The following is a 16,410-nucleotide window of genomic DNA, read 5'->3' on the forward strand; positions in this document are numbered from 1 at the left end:
CAGGATGGGGAAATTGGATTTCAAAATACTGCCTCTACATATATATGGGGGATATTCCATGTCAGTGGCGTTCCTGGCCTGGAAGGCACCTGGGGCGGAGCGCCGATGCGCCCCCCCCCCCCCGCTATGACACCTTCCCTCCCTCCGGCGAAATGACACCCCCCCCCGGGGGGTTCCTCCTTTCCTCCAGGGTACACATGTTCAGGTCAGCAAGTCTCTCTTCATACATCTTGGAACGCAAATCCCATACCATCATCGTAGCTTTTCTTTGCACCGCTTCCATTTTTTTTAACATCCTTCGCAAGATACGGCCTCCAAAACTGAACACAATACTCCAGGTGGGGCCTCACCAACGTCTTATACAGGGGCATTAACACCTCCTTTCTTCTGCTGGTCACTCCTCTCTCTATACAGCCTAGCAATCTTCTAGCTACGGCCACCGCCTTGTCGCACTGTTTCGTCGCCTTCAGGTCCTCAGATACTATCACCCCAAGATCCCTCTCCGCCTAACACATACGTCTCCCTTGGATTTCTACTCCCTAAGTGCATCACTTTGCATTTCTTAGCATTGAATTTTAATTGCCATACATTAGACCATTCTTCTAGCTTCTTCAGATCTTTTTTCATGTTTTCCACTCCCTCCGGGGTGTGCACTCTGTTGGAAATCTTGGTGTCATCCGCAAAAAGGCAAACTTTACCTTGTAACGCTTCGGTAATGTCACTCACAAATACATTGAACAGAATCGGCCCCAGCACCGATCCCTGAGGCACTCCACTACTCACCTTTCCCTCCTCCGAGCGAACTCCATTCACCACCACCCTCTGGCGTCTGCCCGTCAACCAGTTCCTAATCCAGTTTACCACTTTGGGTCCTATCTTCAGCCCGTCTAATTTATTTAAGAGCCTCCTTTGGGGAATCGCGTCAAAAGCCTTGCTGAAATCTAAGTAGATTACGTCCATAGCACGTCTTTGATTTAATTCTCCTGTCACCCAGTCAAAGAATTCAATGAGATTCATTTGGCACGATTTCCCTTTGGTGAAACCATGTTGTCTCGGATCATGCAACTTATTGGCTTCCAGGAAATTCACTATCCTTTCCTTCAGCATCGCTTCCATTACTTTTCCAATAACCGAAGTGAGGCTTACCGGCCTGTAGTTTCCAGCTTCTTCCCTATCACCACTTTTGTGACGAGGGACCACCTCCGTCGTTCTCCAATCCCTCGGAACCTCTCCCGTCTCCAAGGATTTATTAAAGAAGTCTTTAAGAGGACCCGCCAGAACCTCTCTGAGCTCCCTCAGTATTCTGGGGTGGATCCCGTCCGGTCCCATGGCTTTGTCCACCTTTAGCTTTCCAAGTTGTTGATACACACTCTCTTCCATGAACGGTGCTCTATCCACCTCATTCTCAGGTGTACTTTTGCCAGTCCCTCTCGGTCCTTCCCCAGGATTTTCTTCAGTGAAAACAGAACAAAAGTATCTATTTAGCAAATTGGCTTTTTCTTCATCATTTTCTACATAGCGTTTCGTTGTATCTTTTAGTCTCACAATTCCCTTTATAGTCTTTCTCCTTTCACTAATATACCTGAAGAAGTTTTTGTCTCCCCTCTTTACATTTCTAGCCATTTGTTCTTCCGCTTGTGCTTTCGCCAGACGTACCTCTCTCTTGGCTTCTTTCAGTTTCATCCGGTATTCCTCCCCGTGTTCCTCCTATTTCTGGAACACTAACTCTTTATTCTTTATTTTCTCAGCCACTTTTCTCTTGCTTTTATTTACTCTCCTTATATAAAGGTCTGTGGCCCTGTTTATTACTTCTTTTAGCCTGGACTTCTTTTAGCCTGGACTTTCTTCTATCAAAAACTTAGCCAACATGGGCCATGTTTCAACAGAGCTGTATCAAAGCCTGGTACTAAAACAATATAATAATTATCAATACATTTCCTATAAGTAGTCAATACATTTAAAACCCTAAAACCTGCATGAAGTCTCTTACCTTACAGTTAATCATAGTGTTCACACTCATTTTGGGGTCCTTTAATTAATCTGCGGTAAAAAGCGGCCTGCGGTAGTGTGGGCTCTTGTTTTGTGTGCACACTGGGCCATTTTTTACTGTGGCTGGGAAAAAGGGCTTTTTTAATGGGGCACGAAATGGGTGTGTGCTGAAATCATAACTAGCGCGTGCGTCTATTTATGGCCTGATCCCTTACTGCCACCGACTTAGCGGTAAGGGCTCTTGAGCTACCCACAGGGTAACCATGCAGCGCATGTCAACTGCTGATTACTGCTGGGAATGCCCCCCATGGTAGAAAATAGAAAATTATTTTCTACCGCAGGGTTTGGCACACGCCAAATTCAGAATTGCCATCGGGCACACATGCTAGCCTGGTGGTAGTGCCAATTTGGCACATGCTATCCCGTGCCTTAGTAAAAGGGTCCCTCAGTTAATCTAAGATGGTTCTGTCAGCTAAATGCTGACTTTTAATCTATCACATTAGAGCGGCACAGGGGTAGAGTAAGAAATTAAACCTCAGGTACAAGCCCAGATTGTGAGCCCTCTAGGAATAGAAAAATACCTCCTGTACCTGATTGTGCACTGCTTTGATGGCTTGCCAGTGATATAAGAAATGAGTAGCAGATTGATGGAAAATTAATTCTCCTCTTAAAAGCCTGCAGTCTGTCTTTTATTCAAATGAAATGTTGCTTTGGTAAAAATCACACTAGGCTAGTATATCTTTTAAAGGGGAGAGAAACCAAAATGTATAGGAAAATGTGATCTAGTTGAAGAAATTAACATTTCAATGAGTACTAAATGTGCTCTATTATAGCCCAAACTGAGAAAACAGGAAGCCTTTTGTTCACAGCAGTTGCATTTTTTGTAGGTAAATAGCATAATTAAAGTCTTGATGTTATACTTTATTAACACTAAATAGGCAACTGGATATTCTCTGTATTTTTACAAGTCAAAATACTGTAGCTAAAATGTATAGTTTTAGAAACTGAACTTCCAAACAAATGGATTTTTAATTGCTCTTTACAAGCATGGAAGAACATATGTGTATTACTAATTTAAAAAGAACATTTGACTTTCTGAACTTCTATACTTTTTCAAAAACATATTAAATTTCTGTTTAGACTTTTCTTACTGTTTTTCAAATGTCATAGTAGTCAGAACATTTCTTGTGTAGTTTTCATACATATCATCCCCTTGACGATATGTCAAGGGGCATAATCAAAAGGGGCGCTCAAGTTTTCCTGAGGACGTCCTTGCAGGACTTCTCCGCGAAGGGCGGGGAAACCCATATTATCAAAACAAGACGGGCGTCCATCTTTCGTTTCGATAATACGGTTGGGGACGCCCAAATCTTGACATTTAGGTCGTCCCTAGAAATGGTCGTCCTTAGACTTGGTCGTTTCTGATTTTTGGTGATAATGGAAACTAAGGACGCCCATCTCAGAAACGATCAAAATGCAAACCCTTTGGTCATGGGAGGAGCCAGCATTCCTAGTGCACTGGTCCCCTGACATGCCAGGACACCAACTGGGCAACCTAGAGGGCACTGCAGTGGACTTCAGAAATTGCTCCCAGGTGCATAGTTCCCTTACCTTGTGTGCTGAGCCCTCCAACCCCCCCAACCCCACTACCCACAACTGTACAACACTACCATAGCCCTTATGGGTGAAGGGGGCACCTAGATGTGGGTACAGTAGGTTTCTGGTGGGTTTTGAAGGGCTCATATTTACCACCACAAGTGTAACAGGTAGGGGGGATGGGCCTGCCTGAAGTGCACTGCACCCACTAAAACTGCATACTGCTGTCATGGAGCTGGGTATGATATTTCTGTCTTTCTTCTATGTTTGTGAAGCGCTGCGTACGCTTTGTAGTGCTGCGTACGCTTTGTAGCGCTATAGAAATGCTAAATAGTAGTAGTAGTAGATATTTGAGGCTGGCATAGAGGTTGGCAAAAAATATTTTTAAAATTTCTTTTGAGGGTAGGAGGGGGTTAGTGACCACTGGGGGAGTAAGGGGAGGTCACCCCCAATTTCCTCTGGTGGTCATCTGGTCAGTTCAGGCACCTTTTTGTGGCTTGGTCGTAAGAAAAAAGGACCAGGTAAAGTCGTCCAAATGTTCGTCAGGGATGCCATTTTTTTTTTTCATTATGGGTCGAGGACGCCCATGTGTTAGGCACACCCAAGTCCCGCCTTCGCTATGCCTCCAACACCCCCCCCCCCCCCCCCGGGAACTTTGGTTATCCCCGCGATGGAAAGCAGTTGTGAACGCCCAAAATCGGCTTTCCATTTTACCGATTTGGGCGACCCTGTGAGAAGGACGCCCATCTTGTGATTTGTATTGAAAGACGGGCGTCCTTCTCTTTCAAAAATAAGCCTGATATTGGAAATAATTTTAAAAGGTATCTGTGCAAGTAAAATAATATGCACAGACATACTTTTTCAATCTTGCTTAGACTATATGTACTTTTCAATCCTGCTTAGACTATATGCATTTAAACTTATGTACATTTGACTTGAATATCCACCAGTATATCCAGCCAGAGAAAAGGTGTGTTCTCAGGGGAAATAGAAGTACATAAGTATTGCCATACTGGGAAAGACCAAAGGTCCATCAAGCCCAGCATCCTGTTTCCAACAGTAGCCAATCCAGATCACAAATACCTGGCAAGATCCCCAAAAAGTACAAAACATTTTATACTGTTTATCCCAGAAATAGTGGGTTTTCCCCAAGTCCATTTAATAACGGTCTATGGACTTTTCCTTTAGGAAGCCGTCCAAACCTTTTTTAAACTCCGCTAAGATAACCGCCTTTACCACATTCTCTGGCAATGAATTCCAGAGTTTAGATTTATATACGTATTTTATTCAGTATATATCTATGTGCACTAAGGGCCTTTTTTTATCAAGCTGCGCTAGTGGCTCCCGGTGTGGTAATGCCGACAAAGTGCTGCCTATCTCTATTGAAAGCCCTTAAAATCTCATCACAACCTAAGCTAAAAACCTTTCTCTTCCCAAAGACTGCTTCATAACAATCCATCATGACTTCTGCCTCCTAGTATCATCTATTATCCTTTCCTTAATGTTTTTAGTTTTATGCATTAATCCAGTGGTCTCTAATGTTTCTCAAACCTCACACTAACACTATTGCTTTTGTCTCACCTAGAATGTAAATCGCACTGAACCCTGGAAAGGGAATATTATTTATTTGTTACATTTGTACCCCATGATTTCCCACTCGAGGCAGGTTCAGTGCGGCTTATATAGTAATAGGGGTTACAAGGTATTGCAGAGAGAGTACAAGCTGTGGTATAACAGAATAATGATGGAGATATGCAGATAGTTAGGATGAGCAGAAGAGGCAGGAGGGTGAAGGTTGAAATGAGCAAGGGATAAGGGGGTGGACTGGAGGAGGGACTAGTTTGAGGGATAGCATAGGGGGAGTTGATGGAAGATGTGGTCAAGTCATAGTCATTGTCGAGTGATTAAGTGTTGGATAAAGGGTACATAAGATTAGGTTAGATCATTTGGGTAAGCTTGCTTGAATAGATGGGTTTTCAGCAATTTCCGGAAGGATAGGTAACTGTTGATTGAATAAATGGATCTGGGTAGGGCATTCCATAGTTGGCTGCCTATGAAAGAGAAGTTGGATGCATAGGAGGTTTTGTACTTAAGACCTTTGCAATTAGGATAGTGTAGGTTGATGTATGTTCGAGAAGATTCTGACCAGTTTCTGGTTGGAAGGTCTATCAGATCGATTATGTAGCTCGGAGTTTCTCCATGGATAATCCTGTGAATCAGTGTGTGGACCTTGAAGTTTATTCGTTCTTTGATAGGGAGTCAATGAAGTTTTCACGACGAGGTGATGCGCTCTCATATCTTGATGTACCAAAAATGAGTCTAGCTGCCGTGTTTTGGGTGGTTTGGAGTTTTTTTTCAGGATTTGGGCCTTGCAGCTTATAAAAAATACTGTTGCAGTAGTAGTATTAGGGGTATACAAGAATTGAATTGAATTTGAATCTCCCAGAGTTTCCCAGAAATATATTCATATACTAAAATGTTTTCTTGTGATTTTTAAGCTCTTTATTAGAAAAGAATGGCTTTGCTCATTACATTTATGTGGATGACATTTCACTTTTAATTCCTATATGATCCACTCTTGATATTGATGCTCTCAAAGTTCAACATTATATAGACTTGTAAGAAAAATGGATGTATGATCATAGGTTAATACAATACAGAGAAATGAAATTCTTGTATTTTAACTGTAGATCAGAACAAATCCCACAGATGATTATTCAGATCTTAGGGGTTCAAACTGATTGTTCTATATCTCAATGAAAACCACAAATTAATACTGTGGCTAAAAAATGTTTTCTTAATGAAGATGCTTCATATTATTCTTAATTTTTTTGAATTTGATCAATATGAGTGGTTGGTATTCTCACTGATATTGTCATTCCTTGATTAATGTAATTTGATTTACTTAGGTTGTTCAAAGAGGTCCCTAAGGAAATTTAAAACCATATAACATAGGGCAATAAGATTGATTTTTTTAGTTTATCTAAGTTTGTGGCACGAGTTAGTTTGCATTCTCTTTAAAATATTACAAGAGCAGATTCCAGGTTACTTTTTAGCTCATTTTTGTTTTGTGTCTTGTCATAGAACAGTGGCATAGCCAGACCTCAACATGGAGAGGGTACATAGCCCAAAATGAGGGCCACATTTTGGCCCTGCCCTGCCACCAGTGTCACCGCTCCACCACCGCCGCCTCCTCACATACCTTGGATGGTGGGCATCCCCAACCCTTGTCAGCTGAAGCATTTGTCCAGCACTAATCTCCACCACATTGCCTGCCCTGCTCTTCCCTTCACATTGCATAAATGCTCGTTTTAGTGAAACTGAGAATGTGTGACACTTCACGCATGCTCAATTTCAATAAAACAATCATGTACGCGATGCAGGGGAAAGCAGAGCTGGCAATGAGATGGAGATTGGACAAACGCTTCAGCTGGCTGGGGCGCCCAACCCCTGCAAGCCAAACCAGGGGGCCTGGTCTCCCATGATCCTCAATAGCTATGCCACTGTCATAGAGAGGAGATGTGATACTGATGTTTTTTTCACCTTTCCTTCAGTTAAGGGTAAGAAAAGATTAGCACTTTTTGGCTGTTCAAGCAATGCGATTATGGAAAGACATTTCTGGAAAGTTTTCTTTCTCACAATCACGTCTTTTGTTTAGGAAGAACATACAAACTTTTTATTAATTTAAAAGCATGTAATATAGTTAGATTTTTCTGTCAACATTAGTATAATTCCTAGAAATTTGTTGTGGTTCTTTTTTGATGTCTGTAACCCACTTAGAACTGAAAGGAAGTAGCTTGATATGTCTAGATGTAATGTAATGTAATGTAATATTTCTTATCTGGATGAGCTATCCATTCTCTTGATAGACATTTATCTTATTAGTATGCCTAAACTCTCTATATAGAGGTGGTGATGGTGAATATAGTTAATAAACACCAGCATCAGTATTTAATGTGGTGACCAACATTGTTGAAAATATTTTGACGGTTTACAAAAGGGTATGTTCTTGGCATGGTTTGGGTGGCTGTGGGCCTGAAAAAGATACAAACTTACTTTGTATAAATTTTATACAACCACCAGAGAGGTAAACCTGAAAAGCATTGACCTGGAAGCGGCTCAGTAATCAGCGCACCACTGCTCTATGTCAAAATCAAAGCAGGGCACATTTGCAATTAAGAAAGCAGTTTTGGATTTTTGCATTACATTGTTGTTATCTTCAGTTATTGCAGAGACCTTTGCCAGACTTAGGCCCCGATGCTCAAAGCTGGAACAGTGCCAGAGTTTACCATTGGAACAACACCCAAAATTAACTTATTCATGCTCAAAGCTAATAGTATGCAAATGATATTGTGTCTGGGTATGTGCTCAGGAGCCAAGGCACAATCCTCCCGCAGAAGAGGTTGGACAGGTATGGGCTTTTCTCCCACAGTAGAAACACCCGGACCTGCCAAACCTAAAGGTGATCTGGTGGACATCTGGACCCCCCCCCCCACCCCAAACACATAACCCTCCCTGCAAGTACATAATACTTATATGGAAGTTAAGCCCCACCCAGTGCATCCCAAGAGACATTGGACTGGGCAGGGCACCGTCATTTTGAGACAGCACCAGCAGGAGGAGGGAGGGAGTTCTAATCCCTCCTCCTTCTAAGGTACTAGGGGGTTGAGGGGTGGGAAATGCTAGACCACCAGGGCTAGCCTTTGGGGGGGGGATCAGGTTGGTGTGGTTGATGCCTGGCAAGGATTCCACTGGACCACCAAGTTATTATGAATTTGTGAAGAGGTATGTGTTTGGGGGTCTCATCGCCATCTGAAACTAAACATGGCCAAGACTGAGCTTCTTATCTTTTCCCCTAAACCCACTTCTCCTCTTCCCCCATTCTTGTCTTTGTGGATAACACTCTCACCCTCCCTGTCTCATCAGCTCATAAACTTGGGGTCATTTTTGAATTCTCTCTCTTTCTCTGCACATATCCAACAGACTGCTAAAAACTGTCATTTCTTTATCTATAATATCACCAAAATTCACCCCTTCCTTTCTGAGCATACTACCAAAACCCTTTTCCATACTCTTATCACCTCACATTTAGACTATGTATTTTATTTTATGCATTTTAATACATTTTTCTGAAAAGGGCTCTATAGGGTTTCACCAGTCTCTCAGGTTAAAGCTTGGAGTCCCTGTCTGCCCACTTCTCCTCTCTATGGTTAGACTGCTTGCTCCATAGCCTATACATGCACTAATGAAAGGACAGGCGGACAGACGGATGGACTAACCCTCCATAATAGGTGGTATCATCTGATGAAAAGTATGCCTATAAAGAGTTGCACCCTCTTATATTTTGATCAGTCTCAAAACCATACTTTATTTTACTTCAATTGATCACCCTGTTCTGGGAACGAATTCAGTCTTTTTTTGCTACCTTGCCTTTATCAGAGCTAATCACACACACCTAATATGCTTTTGTTACAAAATGAATAGTAATGATTCCTTCAATTAATATTAAAATCAAGCACAGCTTATTTTACCTGCCTTGATGGTAAAAAGTTACATTTGTCAAGGTCATTGAAAAACATAGAGATAGAGTGGTTTGCTATTCATTTGGAATGAAGCTGGAAGAGATGTTTAACCATATGATTATTCTTCCAATCATATTAAAATGTCATTGAATAAAAGCATATGATTTGCCATGATTCAATATTAAATTCTATTCACAATTTGGATAGAATGAAGCCAGTTTTCAGTCAGCACTGTCACTGGTGCTTAACTTTATCCATATATTCAACACCATTATTGCTGAATATGCAGATGTTACAGTGATCATGCCAGCACAATTCATTTAATTTAAACACGATATACATTATTGGCAGAGACTTTTGTAAGATACCTCTAGAGTTGCAGGAAATATCTGTGTAGTTTGTGGCACATGCAGCAGGAGCTGCCATTTTACAATAGGGCACATTAAAAAAAAACTGTGTCTCTTTGGTATTTGAACGTGTCAGTAGCAGTACTTACAGATATAAGCAGGAATTTTGCAACCTACACATGGAAATGCACACTTTTATTTGTAGCACTGGAAATGGCATGTGCTGAGGGTGGGAACTATCGCTGGGCTGCTGCGGTAGCCCAGCAGTACTTCTGGTTTAGCGAGCAGTAAGCCCATGGTGGGCTCACCGCCGCTTACTAAAAGACCCCCAGAAGTTGTTAAATGACTACATTTAGATGAGGAAAAACAGGAAATGTATGTATCCTTTCCAGAAAAGTAAAAAACCAATAACAGAAAATCCAGATATAAACCTAACACAAAAATCTGTGTGGGAAAATACAGTGAAAGGACTCAAATATTTCAGGGGCAATTTCACAATCATGTGCCTCCACTTAGGTACTTAAAGGACTCACAGTGGGAAGATATTCTATAATGACAGCTGGGTACCCAGATTAAATGTCAACCAAATTTTGGTTTTGGTGCCGAAACCAGTCTGAAATTCATATTTGGTCTTGTTTTGGCTTCAGCTAAAAATGGTGCATTTTTGACTGAAACTAAACTTTTATCTTGGGTCCTCTAGCTCTCCTTCCCTCCCTTCTGAACAAGAGAAGCCCCCTTCCCTCCCACGAAACAGAAGGAGTCCCAGGGCCGTGCCTAGGGTCTCTGGCGCCCCCCTGCAGACTATCAGTTGGCGCCCCCCCCCCCCCCCCCCCCCCGCAGACTATCAGTTGGCGGCGGCGGCACCCCCGCCCCCCCCCCCCCGTGAAAATGATCGCTCCCCACTTGCCACACTGACAGGAATTGTCAGCAATATTCTTAGAAACAGATTGCTATACATTGCAAAATAAGATAGCAGATGTAAAATTCTCAAAGTGGACATATTCCAAACACTAAAATGAAAATAAAATGATTTTTTTCTACCTTTGTTGTCTGGTGACTTTTTTTCTGATCATGCTGGCCCAGTATCTGATTCTGCTGCTATCTGTCCTCTTAACTCCGTTTCCAGGGCTTCCTTTCCATTTATTTCTTTCCTTTCCTCCTTTCTTCTTCATTTCTGGTCCTCAGCTTCTGCCTATTTTCTTCATCCATGTGCAGTTTTTCTCCTCTCTTCCTTTTCCCTCATTTCATCTCCTTCATCTTTCTTCCCTCCCTCTATGTCCAGCAATTTCTCCTCTCTCCCTGAGCCCTGCCCTCCCATCCATGCTCCTCTGTCCCCTGCCCCCTCCATTCATCCTTTCCCAGCAATTCCTCTCTCTCCCTGAGCCCTGCCCTCCCAATCCATGCCCATCCATGCTCCTCTGTCCCCTGCCCCCTCCATTCATCCCTTTCCAGCAATTCCCCTCTCTCCCTGAGCCTGCCCTCCCAATCCATGCTCCTCTGTCCCCTGCCCCTTCCATTCATCCCTTTTCAGCAATTCCCCTCTCTCCCTGAGCCCTGCCCTCCCAATCCATGCCCATCCATGCTCCTCTGTCCCCTGCCCCCTCCATTCATCCCTTTCCAGCAATTCCCCTCTCTCCCTGAGCCCTGCCCTCCCAATCCATGCCCATCCATGCTCCTCTGTCCCCTGCCCCCTCCATTCATCCCTTTCCAGCAATTCCCCTCTCTCCCTGAGCCCTGCCCTCCCAATCCATGCCCATCCATGCTCCTCTGTCCCCTGCCCCTCCATTCATCCCTTTTCAGCAATTCCCCTCTCTCCCTGAGCCCTGCCCTCCCAATCCATGCCCATCCATGCTCCTCTGTCCCCTGCCCCTCCATTCATTCTTTTCCAGCAATTCCCCTCTCTCCCTGAGCCCTGCCCTCCCAATCCATGCTCCTCTGTCCCCTGCCCCCTCCATTCATCCCTTTTCAGCAATTCCCCTCTCTCCCTGAGCCCTGCCCTCCCAATCCATGCTCCTCTGTCCCCTGCCCCCTCCATTCATCCCTTTTCAGCAATTCCCCTCTCTCCCTGAGCCCTGCCCTCCCAATCCATGCCCATCCATGCTCCTCTGTCCCCTGCCCCTCCATTCATCCCTTTCCAGCAATTCCCCTCTCTCCCTGAGCCCTGCCCTCCCAATCCATGCTCCTCTGTCCCCTGCCCCCTCCATTCATCCCTTTTCAGCAATTCCCCTCTCTCCCTGAGCCCTGCCCTCCCAATCCATGCCCATCCATGCTCCTCCGTCCCCTGCCCCCTCCATTCATCCCTTTCCAGCAATTCCCCTCTTTCCCTGAGATCTGCCCTCCCAATCCATGCCCATCCATGCTCCTCCATCCCCTGCCCCCTCCATTCATCCCTTTCCAGCAATTCCCCTCTCTCCCTGAGCCCTGCCCTCCCAATCCATGCCCATCCATGCTCCTCTGTCCCCTGCCCCCTCCAGTCATCCCTTTCCAGCAATTCCCCTCTCTCCCTGAGCCCTGCCCTCCCAATCCATGCTCCTCTGTCCCCTGCCCCCTCCATTCATCCCTTTCCAGCAATTCCCCTCTCTCCCTGAGCCCTGCCCTCCCAATCCATGCCCATCCATGTTTCTCTGTCCCCTGCCCCCTCCATTCATCCCTTTCCAGCAATTCCCCTCTCTCCCTGAGCCCTGCCCTCCCAATCCATGCCCATCCATGCTCCTCTGTCCCCTGCCCCTCCATTCATTCTTTTCCAGCAATTCCCCTCTCTCCCTGAGCCCTGCCCTCCCAATCCATGCCCATCCATGCTCCTCTGTCCCCTGCCCCCTCCATTCATCCATTTCCAGTAATTCCCCTCTCTTCCTGAGCCCTGCCCTCCCAATCCATGCTCCTCTGTCCCCTGCCCCCTCCATTCATCCCTTTCCAGCAATTCCCCTCTCTCCCTGAGCCCTGCCCTCCCATGCTCCTCTGTCCCCTGCCCCCTCCATTCATCCTTTTCCAGCAATTCCCCTCTCTCCCTTCCATGACCCCCCCTCGCATCCATGCTCCTCTCTCTCCCATGTCCCAGCCTGGCCCGCCCTCTTCTCCCCCCCTTCGCATCCATGCCCCCCCTTCGCATCCATGCTGTCGTTTCTCCCCTGCCCTCCCGCCCCCATTGTTCAACTGCCCGCCCTCTTCTCTCCCCCCAACATCCCTTTTCTTTTTTTTTCTTTTTAAATTTACCTCCGTAGCGTTTCCGGCAGTGTCAGTGAAGGAGGCGGCGCTCCCGACGTCGCTAGCCTTCCCTTCGCTGTGTTCCGCCTTCTTCTGACATCATTTCCTTGACGTAGAGAAGAAGGCGGAACACAGCGAAGGGAAGGCTAGCGACGTCGGGAGCGCCGCCTCCTTCACTGACGCTGCGCTGCCGGAACCGCTACGGAGGTACATTTAAAAAGGAAAAAAAAAAGAAAAGGGATGTTGGGGGGAGGGCGAGCGAGGTGAGCATGGTGCGGCGGCGCCCCCCAGAGGAAAGCGCCCCCCTGGGAGCGTGTTGGCACGGCCCTGAGAAGTCCCATCCCAGACCCATCCATAGACCCCCCTGGGCCTATCATATATCTGTTGGTGTTCTAGTAGTTAGTCAGGGCAGGATTAATCCCCAGTCTCTCTTGCCCATGCTGTTTCTGCTGCCAAAATAGATGCCATGACATCCAGTGACAGTTTCACAGCAGCCATTTTGGCAGCGGAGATGACATGGGCAGGAGCAACTGGGTATTCATCCTGCTCCAACTAGCCACTAGTCCACCAGTGAATATATGGTAGGCCGTAGAAGTCTCCTTCTTACAGGGGGGATAAAGGGAGGGAAAAGGGATTCTTCTATTCTGAAGAGGAGGGAGGAAGGGGGGCTATTCACATTTGGGATGGATCAGCGGGCCACTTTTGGTTTCATCTTTGGTTTCAGCCAAACTGAACAATGAATTGCGGCTCCAGATGTGGTTTCAGCTGAAACTGAAAAAACTGGTTTTGGTCGCCTGGATTAGGTAATCCTAGTGTAAGCCAGAGAATACTAGTGTAACCTGGTATTAACATGCCTAACATTTATGTACCTGTAGTTACACCATCTATATAAGTGTGGCCCCATAAATGTGGCAGGGGCACGCACAACACTGTATGCTGTAAGTTATGTGTGTAGGAACCCTGCCATGTCCTACCCATGTTCTGAACCTGTATATGCCCCTTGCCTTTAAGTGCTCTTTTACTAAGTAGCCTGTTATAGGGAAAAAAAAGAATTATAATGCAAGACATGCTGTGTTCTGTTAATTTCTGGATGTGTGCGCGCTAAGCGAGTGCTAAATATATATATATATACTAGTAAAACATGCCCGTTTCTGGAGCAAATGAAATGGGCACTAGCAAGGTTTTCCTCCTGAACCCCCTCCCTACCCACCCCTTCGGTGTTCTGAAGCCACTCACCACCATTGCTCCGCACCTCGTCAACGCACGGCACCTTCATCCACTGACGCCATTGCTCCGCCCTCGATCTTTGACACCATTGCTCTGCCCTCGAAGTCATCACGTTTGACGCAAGGGCGGGGCCCAGACACAGTGATTTCGGTGGCTTCACCACCACGAACCCTTCGAACCCGAAGGAAGTGCCCGCAGGAAGTGACACTGACGTTAGTGTCCTCAGAACGTTGAGGGTGAGTTTTATTATATAGGATATATATATATTTTTTGAGTGGGTATTTCAGGAGCATTCCTGCACTAACCAGTTAGTGAATTTACATTACTTTCTGATAATTGGTTAGAGTACAGATAAAGCAGAAGCACTTACCACCTACAAAATAGGTGGCGATAAGTGCTCCTGTGATATATTTTTTTAAATGGTTGTGTGCTAATGGCAACAGTGCATGACCATCTCCTATATAATAATTCGTCAATCTACGTTCCTGGCTGGCTGTGTTCATGACCGTATGCAAATGACGCATACATAATCGGCTCGCCTCCAGCCTTCCCTTCCCTCTCAGTGTCCCGACCTTATAGAAAACAGAAATTATGTTAGAGGAGGGCGGGACACTGAGAGAGAAGGAAAGGGAAGGCTGGAGGCGAGACGAACCGAGCCTGCCTCTTTCAATGATGCCGCTGCGACTTCAGGTAAAATGGAAGGAAAGGAGGGCTATTGTGGAAGAAGAGGGCAGGCAGGTGAAGGCTGGGGTTGAACTATAACTCGGGTGCTTAAAAGGGGGCAGGTGGGGGTGTGGCGAGTCACTGGACATGGAGGGGAGGGGAGAATCACTGGACATGGAGGGGATGCGAGGGGAGGGGAGAAGAGCGGAGAATCGCTGGACATGGATGGGAGGACGGGGGAGAGATGAGACATCGCTTACATGAGAACCTTCCTAGGGCACATTTCATTTTTGGAGAAACGGGCTTTTTTTTGCTTGCTCATGAAATAAATAGAAAATATAGGGCCCAGTTTACTAAGGTGCACTAGCATTTTTAGCTCATGCTAACAATTAGTGTACGTTAACTGTGTAGACACCCATAGAAATATAATGGGCATCTACATGGTTAGCGTGTGCCAATGCTTACATCATGCTAAAAATGCTAGTGTGCCTCTAGCATGGCTTACTAAACAGCCACAGTAAAAATAGCCTTAGCACCTGGGAAAGACCTGCATAAGGGCATACTAAGGCCAATTTTTACTGCAGCTTTGAAGGTGCTGGTACTTTTGCAATAAGTATACATGTACATGCATAAGGGCTGGTGTTGTATACATTTTCACATGCAAGAAACACACAAATGCAGATGCCTAGATTATAGAATTGCTCTTTTAGGGCCATTTTACAGAGCCACAGTAGGAAGTAGCCTGTGGTAGTGTTGGTGCATGGGATTGCCATGCCACTTTTTACCACAGCCATAAAAAGCCTTTTTTTCAATTGGTGTCCTTAATTGCCATGTACTCATTTCAAACTTTGCATGTGACCATTTCTGCCTAAGCCCTTACCAACACTTATTTATTTGGTGGCATGGGCTCACGCGCTAATCCAGCTGTAATGAGGCAACAAGTGGCAATGGCCATGCACTGCCCGATTACCACCTGGCATGCCTACTCTCCGCCACCACACTACAAAATAACTTGTTTTATTTTCTAGCTTGGGAAACGATACGCGGCAAGAGCAGAAATAAAAGACGGTGCCTGGCGGTAGTGCTGTTTTGCCACCCACTACCCATGCAGAAGCCCTACTGCCCTTTAGTAAAAGGGCCCCTTAATGTGTTGATCCAGGTAAATGAAGAGAAAACATTTTAGCACTAGCACAATGTGTGAATGTCACTTTAACCTCCATTGAATGCATTGAAAGTTATCAAGCATATTTAAGGTGTGTTAATGTGTTCATTATTGCTAATACAATGATAAATAGACCACAAAGATTATTCTTGAGCAGATGACAAGTCAAAAATACCATATCTATGATTTTACTCAAAATGAGATTTCTTTTTCTTTTCAAATGCAATGCTTTTAAAACACATTGAAAGTCTGAATAGGAATAAAACATGGAGCCCCAATATATGTCTCCAGTGTTTCTTCAGAAGGTAAAATTTATATCCAGTACAATTGTACTATGACTGAATGTACTGTGCAAATGAAAACTATTTAGTGATTTATTAGCCTAGGTTTCAGGAAATGAGCTTTTCAACCCAGTCAATTTTTCTAGTGAACAGAAGAACTAATATGTAAAATGTCAGGGAAGGCCAGTTTGCATCGTGGTTGGAAAATAAATATAATTCTGTCTAGCCACAAATTATTCTTAAATAAATGAGCAGTACATTCACTAAATCATTATTAGAGCATTATGAAACAAGGGTGCTACTTGTCTAGAGTATACCAAATCCCAAACTAAGGAAGAAATAAAGTGCATAGAAAGTTAAATAAGAAATCATAGTAAACCATGGCATAAACCATAAATGCATTTAGGACCAAAAGTGGT

The sequence above is a fragment of the Microcaecilia unicolor genome, chromosome 4 (genome assembly GCF_901765095.1).
Source record: "Microcaecilia unicolor chromosome 4, aMicUni1.1, whole genome shotgun sequence".
In the NCBI taxonomy this organism is placed as follows: Eukaryota; Metazoa; Chordata; class Amphibia; order Gymnophiona; family Siphonopidae; genus Microcaecilia; species Microcaecilia unicolor.